Genomic DNA, 17,015 nt, shown 5'->3' on the forward strand with positions numbered 1-17,015 from the left:
GAAAAAAGGTTGCTCCTATTTGGAGTCTGTTTAGAAAAGTCTGGGTACACTCTAACATTTAGAGCCAGAAATTTCTCCATTCAATGTTTATAATACAGTCTAAGCACCTAATCTCTGATTCAAAAACAAATGTGGCTATCAAAGTGGCCCCCTGAGCTAGCTCACTATCTGATGTTTCTAATATCAATGAACAGGCCCAGCGAATGGAGACAGCCTCCATTAAAATTGACTCCCTAGAGAAAGACTGTAAATTAAGACAAGAAGAACAAAACCAGGCTATAATGGAGATTAAAGATAATTTTAAAACTGGTGACTGACTCAAATTTTACAACTATGCGGGAACAATCATCAGTAATGCGCAGATTGGAGTCAGTAGAAAATTATTTGAGACACTTGAATTTGAGACTATTGAATTTCTCACGAGTAGTGGGAGAAATTCCTTTGATAATGTTTAAAAGGTATTTAAAAGAAATACTGAAGTTACCAGAAGATCAGATTCTAGGGATGTACATTCGTTTCATACGTTTCCTATACAAGCATGTAATACGAAACGAATGAAACAAATGCACATCCCTATCAGATTCCAGCTGTGAAAAAGATATTATATCTTCAACAAAGACAGTCTCAAATACAGATATCTCCAATTGGTGACCCTGGGAACTTTAACAATCTATCAGAATATCTGGAAAGCTCAGGGTGTGAAGTGGTAGAAAGAACTGTTCTTTTTGTCTCTTTGTTCTCTGAATATGATAGGGGTCAAATAATGAAGTATTACTTCAAAAATATTAATGTTGCTTATTTTGGAGGCTTGATCCAAATTTTCCCTGATTTGTCCAGAGCGCCCAGCAGCTATTGCAAAGGGTGCAAATATTTTGTTACGTTACCCCGCAAAATGTGTCATTAAACACTCTGGCGATACCTATGGGCCGGATTTTAAAAGGGTTACAAGCATAAGGTATAAGCATAACCCTTTTAAAACCCTCCTGTGTGCGCCGAGCCTATTTTGCATAGGCTCGGCGGCGCACGCAAGCCCCGGGATGCGCGTAAGTCCCGGGGCTTGCAAAAAGGGGTGGTCGGGGCGTGGTTTCCGATCGGGAGCGTGTTTGGGGCGTTTGGGCGGACCGGAGGCATGGCTGAGATAAAGGTAGGGGGAGGTCTAGATAGGGCCGGGAGGGTGGGTTAGGTAGGGGAAGGAAGGGGAAGGTGCGGGGGGTGGAAGGATCGGAGCGGCCTCGGAGGGAACGGGCAGCACCACAGGGCTTGGCGCACGCAAGTTGCACAAATGTGCACCCCCTTGTGCGCACCGACCCTGGATTTTATAAGATACGCGCGGCTTCGCGCGTATCTTATAAAATCCAGCATACTTTTGTTCGCGCGCACACTGTCTTTTAAAATGTACCCCATTGTGTTTTATAATCCTGAACAGCTAAGGCAGTTCTTGAGCTCGGAAGAGCAAGCCCCCACCAGCTAATTTACTGCACATTTGGGAATAATATGGTTTTGTAAGGGTAGCCTAAGCGAATGTTATTTTCTTATTATTATTCCCTCTTTGTATTTCCTATTTTTCCCCCCAGAATTACCGCAAAAAGAAAGAGTACATTTGTATTATTTACACTATTAGAATCTTTTTGATTTAATTTAAAACATTTCTTATGTGCAACTCTTGTGTTTCAAAGCAAAGGAATCTTTGTATTGTAAAAGATGATAAATAAAAATATTTTAAAAACAAGTCAAAGAAGCTGCCTCTGCAGTCCATTCCTTGACTGCTGGATGGGCTTCTGGATTGTTTTGGGGATAAGAAGCTCTATGAAATCCCTGGGCATTGCTTGTGGAGAAGTCACAGGAAGCTCCTCCCCGGGGAGCCCTGGATAAGGGAAGATCTGCCCCTCTGCAACCTCCTGGAGGACAGGGGAATGTTGGTGACTCACTGCAGAGACTTTCTGGTGATTTTTGGACTCAGTTTGGGAAAAGACTTGTGGTTAGAAGAACGGGGAGGAAGAGTTCTGCTGCCCCCTTCCTACCCTGGAGAAAGGAACCTCAAGAGCTTTGTGTCCCAGTGCGAATCCCTTCCATTGTAGCATTCATGAGAGTGAGAGAGTTCGATTAAGACATCTGGGGAACTGTGAGAGAGGCCATGTTGAGATTTATTGAGGGACCCCCATTTGGCGTCTTCACACCCTGGGGAGAGAAGAGAATTGGGACTCTGTGCAGTAGGGCTGTTTTACCATTTTTACCAGCTTTGGAAGGGCTTTTCCGGCCCACTCGAGGATACCCTGTCCGTCTGAGAACCTCATTTATCCATGCTCTCCAGGGTGAGAGTTTTCCCTGCCCTGGTAGTATGAGAACAGATAGGGGAAGAACTGTAAATGGGAAAAGACCAGCTATGGTGTAAAAACCTGTTCTTGGACTGGACCAGAAATAGATCTAATTCACCTTCAGTAAAGTTGATTTCTTATTGGCACCACAGCAGTAAAAGAGTTATTCCTCTCCCAGGGAAAATAGTTACGGAGTCACCCCTGTCATTCTGAGCCCTAAAGGAAGATTTCCTCCCCCCCCCCCCACCAACAGAGGATTCAGGCCCTGGGGAAAAGATACTTGTGAGAGAGCTAGCATGTGGATCCAGCCTCAAAAGAACTACAAATTCTTTTATGGCACTTGTGGTATATATTAGCCACCCTAAAAAGGGGCTATCTGTGTGTGGGTTACAGAAAAATGGAGCATATACCAGTGGGGTCACAAGTTCATGTTGGAGAAAGAGTTTTTGCTTACACCAGAAGGCTTGTGGAGAGGTCTGCAAAACTCTTGGCTTTCACATATGAGACTGCCGTACAGACCAAGCACTGAGAATGTTACTGCAATTAGTTATCCTGACTGCCTTTGCCATCTTCAGATACTACACAAGATAAGGTGTTGAATATGGTCACCTCCATCACATCTACTTTGACAGCTGTGTCCAAAGAGCAGCTCAGAGCTGCTTTATCCAGTCCAATACACTATCGGGCGGATTTTCAAAGCCCTGCTCGCCGGCGTGCCTATTTTCCATAGGCCGCCGGCGCACGCAGAACCCCGGGATGCGCGTAGTTCCCGGGGTTTTCGGAAGGGGGGGTGTCGGGGGCGGGTCCGAACGACATGGCGTTTCGGGGGCGGGCCCGGGGGCGTGGTTTCGGGCCGGGGCATTCCGGGGGCATGGCTGCGCCCTCCGGAACCGCCCCCGGGTCCGGTCTCGGCGTGCCAGCAGCCCGCTGGCACGCGTGGATTTCCGTCTCCCTCCGGGAGGCGTAAATCCATGGATAAAGGTAGGGGGGGTTTAGATAGGGCTGGGGGGTGGGTTAGGTAGAGGAAGGGAGGGGAAGGTGAGGGGAGGGTGAAAGAGCGTTCCCTCTGAGGCCGCTCTGATTTCGGAGCAGCCTCGGAGGGAACGGAGGCAGGCTGCGCGGCTCGGCGCGCACCAGCTGCCCAAAATCGGCAGCCTTGCGCGCGCCGATCCAGGATTTTAGAAGTTTTTCAAAATCTACCCCTATGAGTTTCAGGCTTGCCTTGGGTGAAAATGGCCGTACAACATGAGCAATGCTGATCAGATCCTGTTACCTTTCTTATAGGCACATGAGGAATTGTCCTTACTGGATTATATTGTGATCTGAGTCTTATTCTAACAGCAGAATTACAAACAAGATTTATATAGCTGACCCAGGATACACATCAAGACATTGTGCAAATCAAACAGTATGTACATGATTTGTACTGATGGCCGGGAATAAATACACAGGTCAAAGCTGCTATCAAAGCTTGAGTGACTTGCCAACTACATGACAGGACAGTGACCACAAGTCTGTCCCACTTCCTGATTTGGTCTGAGAGAAGTTGGCCATTGATATTGGACCATTTGATAAGGGGCCTGCTGACTATCATAATGCTATTACTTTTACAGATTGTTTTAGTAAATAGCCTGAAGTTGCATTTAAACTAGAGACGCACAGTCACATTTTTTTGGGGGGGGGGGGGATTGGGGTTTTTTTGTTTGTTGTTTAATGTTTATTTTCATATGGTTGGTTTACCAAACCAATACTAGCTAGCTCAACTAAAAGTATATAAAACAATGGGGCTTCGCTGGCTCATCTTTTCAAAGCTTCATTAGAGTTGGGAGTAGTTCCAGAGGACAGGAGACAGGCTAATGTGGTTCCTCTTCACAAAACTGGAAGTAAGGAGGAGACTGGGAACCACAGACCGGTTAGTCTGACCTCTGTGGTGAGTAAATTAAAGGAATCGCTGCTAAAACCGAGGATAGTGACATTTCTGGAATCCAGTGGAATAAGATCCTAGGCAGTATGGTTTTAGCAGAGGTAAATGTTGTCAGATAAATCTGATCAATATTTGTGGGGAACAGAATGTTGCATCAGGGAAGAGCATTAGCTGTAGTATTCTTGGATTCCAGTAAGACCTTTACAGGGCTGGTGCAAGGGTATTAGGCGCCCTAGGCTTGCGATCCCCCCCCGGGTCAGGTGAGGACTGATGGGTTGGTCGCTCATCATTGTATTAAAATATCCTACCGGCAACTGCTGAGCTGCCACTACCACCGCCGCAGCAGCATCTGTCTCTTCTCCGGCACGAGCCGCACCACACGGCATGTCGGTCAGTTGCCCCGAGCCCCCGATTAATTTATTGCACCGACACTATGCAGCTGGCTCTTGCTGCTTGCTGCTCCTGGGACCCTGGTGCCCTAGGCCCCCTCCGCGTTTGCCTAGAGCTTCCACCGGCCCTGGGCCTTTGACACATTTCCAGATGGGCAATTTATAAACACATTGAATGCTCTTGGTGTGGGGCCTAAAGTGACTGGGTTAGAAACTGAGTGGGAGAAAACAAGGGGTAGTAGTAAATGGAGAGAAGCGTTACTAGTGGTGTGCTGCAGGGATCTGTCCTTGCACCAGTTCTTTGCACCATTTTTGTAAGTGATATTGCAGAAAGACTATTGGGAAAGGTTTGTCAATTTACAGATGATACCAAAATCTGCAAGAGGGATAGATACCTAGGAAGGTGTAGAAGACATGAAGATGGATCTAGAGCCTTGAAGCTATGATTTAATACTAAAGAAAATGCACTTGGACTACAAAAACCCTAGGGAGTGGTATGGTGTAGGAGATGAAATTCTCTATGCAGAAAACACGAGCAGGATCTGGGGTGATCATATCCAATGATCTCAGTAGGCCAAGTAGATGGATAAGGCAATTGCAAAAATCAAAAAGAAGCTTCATTGCCCAGGGAGAGGAATGGTCAGCAGATGAAAGGAGATGCCATTGCCCCTTTATAGGTCCCTGGTGAGACCTCAGTTGGAATACTATGTACAGTGTTGGAGACCGCACCTTCAAAAATGGTTATTTCTTTGTTGTAAAGCATATCGGGGGATACTTAAATATTTCAACATGTACACCCAAGAGGACAGGTGGGATAGGGTAAATATGATAGACATTTAAATACCTCCAAGGTATCAATTCACAGGAGGTGGGCCTCTTTCAATGAAAAGGAGGCTTTGGAACAAGGGTTCATAGGATAAAGGTGAAAGGGAGTAGACTGAGGAGTAATCTAAGAAAATATTTCTTTACAGAAAGGATGGGTGGATACATGGAACAGGCTCCCTGTGGAAATGGTGGAGGCTGGAAATCTGGCCTGTTTGTGGGTGTCAAGGAACAAAGTTGGTCACTCCTGATTCAGAGCATTCCTGGAGCCAGCCCGGGCCTCTCCAACACCTTATCATCTGTTAAGAGTCTGGGGCTTGGGCCTAGCCAGCTGGGCTGAGCCAAATATAGCCAGGGCTTCCCTAGACCTCTCCGACCCCATGGACCTCCCCAGTTCCCACTTACCTCTTCCATTGGGTTGCTATCCCAGTAGGAAAAAGTGAAAGGAGTGATACCCTGCTGTGGCTGTTTATAAATGGAGCTGGCCAGTGTCATTTTCTTGTACTACCGTAAGGGGCCCGAGAGACCTGGGCTGGAATCTAGATCCAGGTTGGTAGCAGGGCATGTTTTTATATTTTACATTTTTTTTTTTTTAAATAGAACCCATTATTTGCCAAAATGAAAAACACCTGAAAATTTATGGGGTTTTCATTTGGTTCATGTATTCATTTTGAAAATGGACTGTTTTGCTTTGGATTACCCATTCATTTAAAATGAACGCACATCCCCAATTTACACTACAAGCTACGTCCACTAATGTTATCAAATTTCTTTTTATTGTTTTCAGTAGGGAAGAAAAGTCTACGGAACTGATTTTGGATAAGGGAACTCAGTTTAATTCTATAGAGTTTGAGACTTTCCTGTCAGAAAGGAATATCTAACTCAGAGGCTCATCAGTTTACTATCCACAGATTAATGGCGAAATTGAGTGATTTAACAGGAGTTTGAAGGAAAGTTTACAAACTACCAATCTGGAAAGTAAAAGCATGAAAACTCTTCATAGCAGAGCTCTTGCAAATGTATATGGCTACCTGGCATGCCATAACACACAAGTCACCAGCTGATTTACTACATAGACAAGGGATGCACACCAATGTGAATGTGGATGGGCTACAGATGCCTAAACAGGATGCATCTATACAATTGCACATGCAACTAACTATGCAATAGAAGCAACAAAAATATAAGACTTTTGCAAATTTTTGACATGGAGCCAGGGAACCAGGAATTGAGTGTGGTTTGCTTGATAGGGATGTGCAGTCTCAAAAAATTTGTTTTGGGTTGTTAGTTCATTTCATGGGTACTCAATTTTGCTTCATTAGTTTTGGAAAGAAAAAAAAATTCATTCATTCCATTAGTTTTTTTGTTCTACATTGGAGTCAATGGGGGAAGGTCTGATTAAATTTACTAAATTTTCACTAAAGTGAAAAAGGGACCGGGGCCCAGATCCGATGCTGGGGCTTGGACCTACTTCTAGGCCAAGCTCCAATGTTGGGATCTAGGTCTGGGTCCTACCCTGGGGCCTGGCTGAGGCTGGGTCCCAGTTGCCAAGGCTTTGCCTGGGCCAGGGTCTAAATCTAGGCCTGATACTGGGTCCTGGCCATGAAGGCCAAGTCCTGGTATTAGGCTTAACCCCAATGTCCCGGCATTGAACCTGGGTTTAGGCTTGGATTTTGATAACCTGGTTTCTGCTATGAGCTGGGCCCTGGCATCAAGGCTGGAACTTGGTGATTGGCATCTGGTTTAGGCCTGGCCCCATTGTCTGTCTTGGGTCTAGGCCTGTGTCTCAGTGACTGGACCTTGGTCTTCGGCATGGCCCCAGCATTGGGCCTAGGCCCAGGTCCAGACCTTGACAACCAAGATTTGGCTGAGCCAGGTCCCAGCTTCAGATTTAGACCTAGGCCTGTGCTTAAATGATCAGGACCTGGCCTTTGGCCTCAGCGATGTGACCTGACCTTGGCTAGACTCTGGAGTCAGGCTGAGGCCTAGGCGGGCCCCAGGGTCTGGCCTAACCCTCCTCTGGGCCCTGGGGATGGGACTAGGTTGAGGTCTGGGCCCGCCAGAGACTTGTTTTTTCATTTTCTTTTTTAGCAAATGAATACAAATATACACAAAAAAATGTTCATGTCATATTCATCTGAAGCGTATTTTTGGTTTTCATCATCCATTCTAATGTAAAATGGCCTCATTTCTTGCCTTTTTTTGCATTTGTTCAAAACAAATAGACATCCCTATTGCTTATTCTGGTTAGAAAACCTGACAACCTTCAGAACAGAGACTGAAAGTTCACTTTACCCCTGAAGATGCCAGACAGGGTAGGTCAGTATTTCCTATGGGTAGCCCCTGCCACAACTTCTCCTTGTATGCACATGGGAGGTCGTGGGCCACTGCCTTCCTATACAGGCGAGAAAGGAAACAGCCTTTCAAGGCCCTTAAAGGGTTTTTTCTTCTGGGAGCTCTTATGCAACACAGTCCAATACAAGAAAAACATATAACACTGTGACTGTTATTCAAGGTAAAATCCTTTACTAGCAGACAATGAGAAATCCATAGGAGGGATACTAAGGCTAAATATACAATCAGTACAGAAAAGTAAAATCCCAAAAAGAAATCACAGACTCAGCAGTAGCAAAGCTGTGTACCCTGAAGATGCATTCTGGGTCAGGCACATCCTGGATATTTTCCTGCTCCTAAGGACGCTGTTCTCTCTCTCTCTCTCTATTATTATGCAAAAGCAGATGGCCAATTCCTTTTTCAGACAGCTCCTCTTAAATTCTTCCACTAACTCTGACTAAGGTAGAATCTCTTTCTCTAATCTCTCTGAAGAAATTCCTCTTAGATATAGTAGGGCACATGGCGCTCTCTTCTTAGAGAGCTCTTCCTTTTATCTTCAGAATATCTCAGCCATCCACTCTCAGGCACTCCCTTCTTAAGCCCCAGATTCCTTCCCAGGATAGGTAACAAAGACCGGCAGTCCTCTCCCCTTTAGCACCTCTCTTACGCAGAGAGAAACATGGAAGAACTCTGAGCCAGGAGGGCACAGGAGTTCGGTCAAACTCATGACACCTCCCACTTTTGCAATACAGTGCGCTCAGCCAAGTGCACTGTATAACCTGCAGTTGGATGTGCGTTGTAGAGGCGCTAATCCCCTTATTGCTTAAGGGTATTAATTAGCGCCTCTACAACTCGCATCCAGCGCAGAGTGAATTTAATAGCGCTTATCACATGCAAATGCATGTGAATGAGGCTATTAGGCATTCACTCCTGATGCAAAAAAAAATGTGCGTCTAGGACACACATTTAGCAATCAGAAATTAACGCCTGCCTGGAGCAGGCGTTAATAGATAGCTGAGCATTCTTAAAACTAGTACAGAAAAGCAGAAAAAAACTGCTTTTCTGAACTGCCTCCTACTTAATATCCTTGCAATATTAAGTAGGAGGGAAAACAAAACTAAATAAAGTTTTTTAAAAAGTAAAAAAAAACCCCAAAAAACACCGGCAGTCGGGTGCAGGAAATGGACGCTCAACTGACAAGCATCCGTTTCCTGAACCCCCTGGTTGTGCAGCGTTTAGGAAAACCAACGCTGATAAACTCGGCATCGGTTTTCCTAACCGGCGGACAGCCGACGCCAATTGGGTTCTCATTAGCAAGGAGCACTAGGGGCGTGCAAGCGACCCTAGCACCTCCTTGCTAATGCAACCCCCTAATTTAAATATTGCTTGGCGCCCCCAAGGGGGGTGCCTAGTAGGCGCATTAAGAAAGCGGGCGCTGACTGTTCAGTGCCCGCGTTCTGCACATATTTATTGCATTTGCCTCACTAGGAGACAGCTGACATCACCTTCAGTAGAGATGCTGATGTCTCTTGCCTAATAAATAGTAAGGGACCATTTTGTCAGCTGGCTAGATATGGAATGCCAGGCACCTTGCTCCTATTTTTCATGCTCAGCAGCTGATACCTCAGGTCCTCTAGTTAGTATCAGTGATTTCTGTCTATTGTCTCCTACACAAACCAGTCAACCAGCATCTCTGCCTGATCAGTCATCATGATTCAGGCAACCTCCTGTATGTGCTAAAGACTGTTATGTGATGATTTAAAATCTCTTGTATTTAATAATATATTTAGCCTTTTAATGTTAGTTGTTGGGCGGGATCCATTGTGTTTTCTTCAGCAAAAGGGGGTACGTGGGATGATAGTAGGAAGACTGCATAATGGGAGAGGATTGGAGGACGTGTAAGTAGGGGCAGGGTTTGCTGGGTGGGATGATGGGCTGCTCTTTTCATGTCTGCTCTTGTTTCTGAACAGTTCCTGAAATAAACCTCTCTGGTGGTTTGAAAGAATTTATGTCTCAAGTATTTGAATGGAATTCTTCCTTGGAAAATGTTTAAAGTACAAATCCCATTTACATCCTACTTGATGGATTTATGTTGAAAAATCTGCCAAATTGATAAGACCACTACTGTGTTATATGCATTTTTTTTTTTTTAGAAAAAAAAACCAGGATGGAAGGGGAGTTGCAGGATGAGGGCTATACGTATGATTCTTTGTCTGTGTATGTCTTATGTAAGTTTTAATTTTATCCTGTGTATCTGTTCTGCTGGTAACCCACTCTGAGAGTCTTTTGGTGAAGGAAGCAGGATATACATTTTAAATTAATAAGTAAATTCTCCTTTGCCAACTGTGATCCACTACCCATCTGCTTGGCCAAGTACCCTGAGAATTCATATACGGTAACTGGGAGAAGGGACCATGCTTGTTATGCATAGAAAGATCATTATCTCTCTTCATTAGCGAGACCTTATGGCAACAGAAGATACTGGGTATAGAGTAGTAAGGGAAGGTGCATCTGCCTGCCCACTCAGTTTCAGCAGATGAAGGAACATTTGTGCCATGTTTAACCTTTGATGTTTGTACTCTAGTTAAGAATGTTCAAATACTCATTGGCTGATTGTAGAAAAATTAAAAACATCTACTTTCCTAATTTTCTTCTACTTCAATCCTAGTATTCGGCCAGCGAATCTGTGTCCGTGTCCTGGTTTGGGATGTGCGAGATAGTGTGTCACAGACATCTGTGCTGGGGTGGGCCCAGAGTCTCTCTTGCCGGCTGCTTTAGTTATGGCCTGTGCCAGGAGCAATAGTTCATTGTGGACAACATGGTTTTGGTGTATTGAGGTGAGGGAAGAAGTGATAGCTGACAGGGTGCTGCTGCACTGTGTCTCTGCCTCTGGTCTTCCTCTTGACAGACCTTATTTTCCAGCATCTCCTACATGAATGTGAGACATTGTGGCTAAAGGACAAAACTGCCTTTCTCCCATAGATCACAATGTCTATGTCTTTGAATTTTTATAAATGTTTTTATATGTTACCCATCCTAGCCTTAGCAGCAGTAATGAATGGTTTTTGGTATTCTGCTTCAGTTATCCCTGCCTTGGATGGTTCTCCCACCTTTTTGCTAAGCTCCAAAACAGGGAGAGGGGAGAGGCAGCTGTGACATATCCTTTCCAAATTTCAATTTCTTCTGGCTGAGTTGCTTCCTTCTCCTGCCATTCTAGACTTGAAAAAGTCCTTCTTTAATTTAGATGTAGGGCTGCCTTTTTTTATTGTTGCCAACCCTGTCAACATTCTGTCATCTTCGTTTTCCTGACATGATAGCATTTGTTCAGGTATGGTTAATATGCTGCCTACTTGGGGATTTGGATATTACAAATAATTGTTTATTGGTGCCCTAACTGTCACCCCTACTCACAATGCCACTCTAAAATGTGTATGGAGAATTCTCAAATGCACATAGACAGACAATACAGTGCATGTGTGCTGTGCTGCATGCGGTGCTGGGCCGTGTATTAATGCTGAGAGAATCCACACACAAAAAAATACTGGCAGCCTGGTATAGACTTAAGAAGAAGAAAATGCCATTCTGGGTCAGACCAAGGGTCCATCAAGCCCAGCATCCTGTTTCCAACAGTGGCCAATCCAGGCCATAAGAACCTGGCAAGTACCCAAAAACTAAGTCTATTCCATGTAACCATTGCTAATGGCAGTGGCTATTCTCTAAGTGAACTTAATAGCAGGTAATGGACTTCTCCTCCAAGAACTTATCCAATCCTTTTTTAAACACAGTTATACTAACTGCACTAACCACATTCTCTGGCAACAAATTCCAGAGTTTAATTGTGCGTTGAGTAAAAAAGAACTTTCTCCGATTAGTTTTAAATGTGCCCCATGCAAACTTCATGGAGTGCCCCTAGTCTTTCTACTATCCGAAAGAGTAAAGAGTAGACCTCTCATGATTTTAAACACCTCTATCATAACCCCCCTCAGTCATCTCTTCTCCAAGCTGAAAAGTCCTAACCTCTTTAGTCTTTCCTCATAGGGGAGTTGTTCCATTCCCCTTATCATGTTGGTAGCCCTTCTCTGTACCTTCTCCATCGCAATTATATCTTTTTTTAGATGCGGCGACCAGAATTGTACACAGTATTCAAGGTGCGGTCTCACCATGGAGCGATAAAGAGGCATTATGACATTTTCCGTTTTATTCACCATTCCTTTTCTAATAATTCCCAACATTCTGTTTGCTTTTTTGACTGCCACAGCATACTGTACCGATGATTTCAATGTGTTATCCACTATGACACCTAGATCTCTTTCTTGGGTTGTAGCACCTAATATGGAACCCAACATTGTGTAATTATAGCATGGGTTATTTTTCCCTATATGCATCACCTTGCACTTATCCACATTAAATTTCATCTGCCATCTGGATGCCCAATTTTCCAGTCTCACAAGGTCTTCCTGCAATTTATCACAATCTGCTTGTGATTTAACTACTCTGAACAATTTTGTGTCATCTGCAAATTTGATTATCTCACTCGTCATATATCTTTCCAGATCATTTATAAATATATTGAAAAGTAAGGGTCCCAATACAGATCCCTGAGGCACTCCACTGTCCACTCCCTTCCACTGAGAAAATTTCCCATTTAATCCTACTCTCTGTTTCCTGTCTTTTAGCTAGTTTGCAATCCACAAAAGGACATCGCCACCTATCCCATGACTTTTTACTTTTCCTAGAAGCCTCTCATGAGGAACTTTGTCAAACGCCTTCTGAAAATCCAAGTATACTATATCTACCGGTTCACCTTTATCCACATGTTTATTAACTCCTTCAAAAAAGTGAAGCAGATTTGTGAGGCAAGACTTGCCCTGGGTAAATCCATGCTGACTTTGTTCCATTAAACCATGTCTTTCTATATGTTCTGTGATTTTGATGTTTAGAACACTTTCCACTATTTTTCCTGGCACTGAAGTCAGGCTAACCGGTCTGTAGTTTCCTGGATCGCCCCTGGAGCCCTTTTTAAATATTGGGGTTACATTTGCTGTCCTCCAGTCTTCAGGTACAATGGATGATTTTAATGATAAGTTACAAATTTTTACTAATAGGTCTGAAATTTCACTTTTTAGTTCCTTCAGAACTCTGGGGTGTATACCATCCGGTCCAGGTGATTTACTACTCTTCAGTTTGTCAATCTGGCCTACCACATCTTCTAGGTTCACCGTGATTTGATTCAGTCCATCTGGATCATTACCCATGAAAACCTTCTCCATTACGGGTACCTCCCCAACATCCTCTTCAGTAAACACCGAAGCAAAGAAATCATTTAATCTTTCCGCGATGGCCTTATCTTCTCTAAGTGCTCCTTTAACCCCTCGATCATCTAACGGTCCAACTGACTCCCTCACAGGCTTTCTGCTTCGGATATATTTTAAAAAGTTTTTACTGTGAGTTTTTGCCTCTACAGCCAACTTCTTTTCAAATTCTCTCTTAGCCTATATTTTATAAATGTCTTACATTTAACTTCCCAATGTTTATGCTTTATCCTATTTTCTTCTGTTGGATCCTTCTTTCAATTTTTGAATGAAGATCTTTTGGCTAAAATAGCTTCTTTCACCTCCCCTTTTAACCATGCCGGTAATCGTTTTGCCTTCTTTCCACCTTTCTTAATGTGTGGAATACATCTGGACTGTGCTTCTAGAATGGTATTTTTTAACAATGACCACGCCTCTTGGACATTTTTTACTTTTGTAGCTGCTCCTTTCAGGTTTTCTAACAATTTTTCTCATTTTATCAAAGTTTCCCTTTTGAAAGTTTAGCACGAGAGCCTTGGATTTGCACACTGTTCCTTTTCCAATCATTAAATCAAATTTGATCATATTATGATCACTATTGCCAAGCGGCCCCACCACCGTTACCTCTCTCACCAAGTCCTGTGCTCCACTGAGAATTAGATCTAAAATTGCTCCCTCTCTCATCGGTTCCTGAACCAATTGCTCCATAAAGCTATCATTTATTCCATCTAGGAACGTTATCTCTCTAGTGTGACCCGATGATACATTTACCCAGTCTATATCGGGGTAATTGAAGTCTCCCATTATTACTGCACTACCAATTTGGTTAGCTTCCCTAATTTCTCTTAGCATTTCACTGTCCTTCTCACCATCTTGACCAGGTGGACGGTAGTATACCCCTATCACTGTAGTCTTCCCTGACACACAAGGGATTTCTACCCATAAAGATTCAATTTTGTATTTAGTCTCATGCAGGATGTTTATCCTGTTGGACTCTATGCCATCCCGGACATAAAGCGCCACACCTCCTCCCGAGTGCTCCTCTCTGTCATTGCGATATAATTTGTACCCCGGTATAGCACTGTCCCATTGGTTATCCTCTTTCCACCATGTCTCTGAGATGCCAATTAAGTCTATGTCATCATTTACTGCTATACATTCTAATTCTCCCATCTTACTTCTTAGACTTCTGGCATTAGCATACAAACATTTCAAAGTTTGTTTTTTGTTTGTATTTTCATTCTGCTTTTTAATTGATAGGGATAAGTTAGAATTTTTTAGCTCAAGTGAGTTTTTAGTTACAGGCACTTGGACTACTTTTCTAATTATTGGAACCTCACTGTCGAGATGCCCTAATTCTAATGCATCATTAGTATCCTTTAAAGATACCTCTCTCCGAACCATGCGCTGCTAAGCAACTGTCTGCTTTCCCCTTTGTTCTAGTTTAAAAGCTGCTCTATCTCCTTTTTAAAGGTTAGCGCCAGCAGTCTGGTTCCACCCTGGTTAAGGTGGAGCCCATCCCTTCGGAAGAGATTCCCCCTTCCCCAAAAGGTTCCCCATTTCCTAACAAAACTGAATCCCTCTTCCTTGCACCATCGTCTCATCCACGCATTGAGACTCCGGAGCTCTGCCTGCCTCTGGTGACCTGCACGTGGAACAGGGAGCATTTCAGAGAATGCTACCCTGGAAGTTCTGGATTTAATCTTTCTACCTAAGAGCCTAAATTTGGCTTCCAGAACCTCCCTCCCACATTTTCCTCTGTCGTTGGTGCCCACATGTACCACGACAGCCGGATCCTCCCCAGCACTGTCTAAAATCCTATCTAGGTGACGCGTGAGGTCCGCCACCTTCGCACCAGGTAGGCATGTTACCAGGTGATCTTCACGCCCACCAGCCACCCAGCTATCTACATTCCTAATAATCGAATCACCAACTATGACGGCCGACCTAACCCTTCCCTCCTGGGCAGTAGGCCTTGGGGAGATATCCTCAGTGCGAAAGGACAATGCATCACCTAGAGAGCAGGTCCTTGCTACAGGATCCTTTCCTGCTACATCTGGTTGGTGCTCTCCCATTATGAGACCTTCTTCCTCCAAGGCAGCACCAGGGCTGCCAGTCTGAAGTTGGGACTGGACTACTATGTCCCTGAAGGTCTCATCTATATACCTCTCTGTCTCCCTCAGCTCCTCCAGGTCTGCCACTCTAGCCTCCAGAGATCGGACTCGTTCTCTGAGAGCCAGGAGCTCTTTGCATCACATGCACATGTACAACTTCTCACCGGTGGGTAAAAAATCACACATGTGACACTTGATGCAAAGACTGGGAAGCCCCCCTCTTGCTGCTGGACTGCCGCCTTCATCTCAATTTTGATCAGTTCCTAGTTAAGTTTTAGGTTGCTATGGGAGTAGGAATGTGTCTAACTTCCTTTAAATGTATTAGTGAATTCACTATGTGTCTGGTAGTGGCCTACCGGGGTCTGATTGAATTCTCAATAAAGTTTTTGTTGATGTTTTTTGTTTGGTTTTTTTTTTGTGAAAGTGGCACCTGCCTATAAATTAAGGGATGGGCGAGGGTTGGGAAATACAGTCTAACTTCAGTTAGTCAGCCTGAGTGACCCACTGCTCCCTTGATTAATAAATGTTGGTCACACTACCTCAACACCTTTCCAAGGTGAGTGACTGAGCTGAACTATTCAACTTTTTTACTTTGGTATATACTGCTCCTGCTTGAGTCTCTATGCACTGCTGAGTCACCTCACTGGTGCCAACAGAGACAAAAATATCACTAGAACTGCTGCAACTCTCCACACTGTTTCCCACCTACACCCAGACCCCTCTCCCCGTGAAGAGCAAAATCAGCAAGCACACTGCCTATCTTTGTCTGGTGACTTTGTCTGGCACTGAGTGAGACCAGTGCAGCACAGTGTAGATTAGAAGCAGCCAAAAAGCTTTTTTTTTTTTTTTTTTTTTTTTTTTTTTTAAATCTGAGAACTTAAGCACACATCTTTCTCTGACCCTGAGAACTTAAACACACATGCTTCTCTGACCAAAGCTAGAGAGGAAGTATAGTGCTTCTCAGTCTCACACATGCTCATACCTTCTGGTGGCAGTAAGTCAGTGTCACTTGATCCAAATAGCTGTGATAGGCTATATTAGAAAAATGCTTCACTATTGGGATAGGGTAGGTGGGAGGGAGGGATTAGGGTTACTAGGTATTAAGTGTAGAAACCTTTGTATTGTATAATGCCATACTTACATCAAAAAAGTATGTCTTTTATAATTTATATATTGTTATATATTAAAGTATGTGAGACAAAATTTAAATTGAAAAAATGAAAAATGCTTCACTGTGATTTGTCATGTGTGTTGTTTCCTTGCTAATATGGCGTGTCTCAGCTCTGACATAATGGTGAGGTCACACAGGGAAGGGCTGATTTCTATAATTGCTTGCAACTGTTGCAGAGCCATAGACTTCAGTGGACCATGGAAATGAATGGGGAACATTGAATGAGGAAATATGTTTAATTGGGGGGGGGGCATGAATGAAATGATTAAGGTCCCATTGATTAAAATTTTATCCATTACTTTCAAACAAATGCACATCACTACCAAACTGACTAAAAGTTGGAACAAGATCAGGTGCAATGCTGATAGTACGACTGGAATAGCTGTGAAGGTCAGCAAAAAGTGCTTTTGAGCACATGGCTTCTTCTCCCCACCTACCACAACTCAATGATTTTCTGGAGCGGAGAAAGCCAACCAGCTGAACTGTGGGGGTTGGGGGGGGGAGGAGTCAGAAAGGCACACGGTAGTTCTGATGCAAAAAATACTATAGCAAGAGATTTTGACCAGGCTATGGGGATAGACATGGCATATGGAAATGTTACTTCGGCTTCCCTTGCCATATGTAATTTGACCTCTACTTTTTGCCCTTTGCGAGA

Source organism: Rhinatrema bivittatum, chromosome 10 (genome assembly GCF_901001135.1).
Source record: "Rhinatrema bivittatum chromosome 10, aRhiBiv1.1, whole genome shotgun sequence".
Lineage (NCBI taxonomy): Eukaryota > Metazoa > Chordata > Amphibia > Gymnophiona > Rhinatrematidae > Rhinatrema > Rhinatrema bivittatum.